General features: G+C 40.0%; 1 protein-coding gene across 1 annotated transcript in view; it reads left to right on the top strand.

The window, feature by feature from the left end:
* Positions 1–3980, top strand: part of TNFSF11 (TNF superfamily member 11) — a 36018-nt gene that overhangs the window by 1576 nt on the left and 30462 nt on the right. The window lies entirely within an intron of this gene.

Below are 3980 nucleotides of genomic sequence, written 5' to 3'. Positions count from 1 at the left end.
GGTCCACTCAGGAAAAACAATTGAGCGCCTACCGTTGGGAATCGACCCTTTCCTTCCCACCCACCCCCGGGAGGATTTGGGGTCCTGGGGTTGGTTTGTTTTGCACCGCGCAGTGCGTGCGCTGCCGGCAGCCGCTGGAGCCCCGGGGGGCGATGCCAAAGTCGCCAGATGGACCGAAAGACTTAGCGCGGCCAGAGAAGCCTGGTCTTAGGACCCGGGCTCCGCTCGCGCGGAGTGAGAGAAGAAAGAAGGGCCCTCGTGCCTTCCCACTAAGTGGGTGGAGGAAGGAAGCAAAGTGTGTGTGGAGGTGTTCTCTCCCCCGGCACAGCCTAGCGACAATCTAGCAAGTAACCACATTTTCAAAGGTGAGGAAGCCGGTTAGGAACGGCAGAGAGATAGTAGAAAGGAAGGGGTAAATCTGTAACCTTATGCTTACTGGTGGTTTATGCTCTTGTGTTTTCTTGGAAATTGCAGTGCATTTGGTTGGATTCATTCAAGTATTCTTGTCTGGTGCTATGAACTCTTTCTCAAAGGAAGTGGGGGGCTGACTGTGCATTTTTTTTTTTTTATGGGAAAAGAGACTTGGGTTTGGACTTCATTGGGTTTCAGATTCAAAGGTGATTACTAAACCAAATTGAACGCATCAGAACAAGGCATTGCCTGGGCTGTATGGGATTTGGACGTGTGCCAGGGTCTTGAACTCCATTACTTGTAATCATAGGCTTTTTGTTAAATATTCAGTATCCACTAATTTGCATTTTATAGAACTAGTTTATCTACTAAAAGGTAGACATACTATGTGCAGTGCTTTAGAAAATTTGTATTTGTATGTTAATAAAAATAATCTTTTCCTATTGAGAGGAAGTTTTTCTAAAAATACAACTTTCAAGTGGTTTACTTGCAATATAGATTACACAAATCTATATGAAAGTGATGAAACATTTTTCTTTCATTGGAGTGCTGCAGCCAAGAATGAGTGATTTATCCATTTTCTCATCCAGCATGTGGTCCTGTCCCCCTCCTCCCCCTGCCCCGCCCCACCATTTAATGTCTGTATATTGAGTGCCCGCACTGCACATGACACTCTTAAATGGTATGGAATATGAATTAAGAATCGTTTATTCAACATACGATGTCCACATACTGTGTGCATTGCATGATGCCAGGTAATGAAGGGACCTATAAACAAAAGACTTTAAATTCCTAGTCCAATAAGAGAGAAGCATTCAGAAAAGGGACAGAAGATTCAGTCGTTCTCTTTTATCTTTTCTAACAATTTGGGGTTACGGCATCTTCGTAGCAGTGGTAGTGAAGTGAGTATTCAGCACTGAAAGAGCAGTAGGGAATGAATGAGTTCTAGGGACCAGAAACAGCTTAGATTGGCAGGAACCGTGGAAATCGGCGTGACCATTTAGGAAAGAATGACCTGTTGGGCTGTTGAAGAAAGTGTTCAGCTTCTTTGTAGGGATTCTCAATATTAATGGCCTGGTGGGCTGAGGATTCTAGCTTTCTGATGATCATCTAGCAATCTTGATGTCACATGGATAGAAAATTTTCAGATGGAGAATTTAATGTCATCGAATTTCTGGGTACAGTTTTCCTAAATGCCGTGAAGATTGGGCTTCTCCAAGACTTATGCAAATATATATTAACCATTACTCTGAACCCAACTGTGTATTACATTTTTAAAAGGTCATCTCCTTCAGTTAAGAAGTAATATTAGGAGGAATGTTTTCATAGGAGGATACTCCACTAGATGTGGTTACGTTTTGCTGAGTACGGTACCTACAGTTAATACTGAAAGGGGCCCTAATCATTTAGAGATACATTCGGAAGTAGTTACAAATGAAATAAGATGTTTGGAATTCGTTGCAAAATAATAGGTGGGGAGCCTGGGGAACAGGGAAGTGGTTGCTTATAGATGAAACAAGATTGGCCATGCACTGGTAATTGCTGAAGCTCGGTGATGGGTACCTGGAGGTTCTACAAGTCTACAATTCTTTCCACTTTTACATATGCTGGAAGCCTTCTTTCAAAGTTCTAGTTGAGAGAGTAGATTCAGTTTGACCTGACACTGATTTAACATTTTCACTTATATCAGCTTCCTTGGATTAGAACTTGGTACCAAATAGATAGTTTTTTGATTTCCACTAAATTTGTGGGGCAACTGCTTGGGACTTCTGAATGTGTTTGAAATAGAATGAAATCATCTAATATCAGGTAATATGTTTGCAGTTAACAGTTAAAAAAAAAAAAAGAAAAGAAAAGGAGCCAGTTTTATTGTTTTTGTTTAAAGATGGGAGGAGAGAGCCACGCAAATCCTCAAGAAAAAACAATTCAATTTAGTCTTAAATGCATTTAGAAAAATGCCCCCAAATAATGTAAAAATTATAGTGACAAAAAATTTTCCCCTGCTCCACTCATGTTTGAATAGCTAAATGTGAATCAGCCTCCTGAATGTTTGTAGATTGCTTGTGCCTAGATTAAGAAAAAAAAAAAAAAAAAGTACTAGATCCAGTGTAGATTAGCTTTTCCCCTACCAACCTTGCCAAAGAAAAAATAGCATATGGCTTGTGCTATATATTTACCACATAGTATTCATACTTTGGTTTACAAAGAAAAAAAAAACCCTTACAAAAAGTTGCTTTTAAAATTTATGTGCCCTTTTTTTTTAAGCATCCATATAACCATATTCAAAGTTTAGAGCTTCGCTACAAGATAAGCTTTTCAGGAAACTCAATCTCTGTCCCCTTTTAACCCCTTCCGCCAAGCCCCCAATATGCACACCAACCTCCCTGGGCTGTTTGTTACCCAAACAGGAGAACCGGAAATCTGATGTGGAGGTGTGTAGGCTGCCTGCTTGAAAAAAAACAGAAAACAAAGTAGCACAAATGTCTAGCATCCTGCCTCATTTAACCCTACAGATGATTAAGTTTCAAGGAAGTTTTTTTTTTTTTTAAAGACTGAGTTCCTTTCACATGAACTACATTGTCTGATCACTGTATTTTTGAAGTCCAGTTTAAATCAGATATTCAAGATTCACTTAATATTTTCAGTCATTTCTAGGTACAATGAATTCATTTACTGTTTACTGTGATTTTTTTTTTTTTTTTTTACTGTGAATTTTGGATGAGTTTCTTCGTTCCTCTGTCGAGTGTAAGTTCCTTGAAGGTCAGGACTGCCCATTTTGCTCACTACCTTCTTTACAGCATCCAGCCTAGGGCTTTGCATGTTGAATTTACTGAAAAAGCTTTTCAAATGATTTGCAGCACTAGAAATATACCTTCTTCTAATTTTTAATGTGTAAATGATCTCGTTAGTAGCTAAAATAGACTAAAAAGTGCAATTTTTCCATCATATAAATTTTCTATCCAGACTGCTGTGTCAGGGGATGGGTTGTTAGGGGAGAGGTTACATTTGTCCAGCCGCTCGGTGAGTAATGTGGAGGGTCCACTCAGTCCGACGCCCTGCCCTGCAGCTCCTGCAGTGCTGAGACCACAGGAGCAGAGGCCATCATTTGCCTGTGTGTGTTGCTGGCTCTGCACCCCTGCACCTCTACGCCACCCTTTCTCCTGGTCTCCATCTTCAGGAAAGGAGAGCTGCAAGGGCACTGGAATAAGAAAGACATTTGCTTGCAGGTTAAAAATAAAATTTCTAAGACACATGCAACCCTTTGTTCATAGCAGCACTATTCACATTAGCCAAGACATGGAAACAACCTAAATGTCCATTGACAGATGAATGGATAAAGATGTGGTACCTATACACGGTGGAATATTACTCAGCCATAAAAAAGAATGAAATAATGCTATTTGCAGTAACATGGATGGACCTAGAGATTATCATACTAAGTGAAGTGAGTCAGAGAAAAAAATACCATATGATATCACTTATATGTGGGATCTAAAATATAACACAGATGAACTTATTTACGAAACAGAAATAGACTCAGACATAGAGAACAGACTTGTGGTTGCCAA

Source organism: Stenella coeruleoalba, assembly GCF_951394435.1.
Source record: "Stenella coeruleoalba genome assembly, chromosome: 18".
NCBI lineage: Eukaryota > Metazoa > Chordata > Mammalia > Artiodactyla > Delphinidae > Stenella > Stenella coeruleoalba.
Note: the sequence above shows the minus strand (reverse complement) of the source record. Positions and strands in the feature narration are given on the sequence as shown.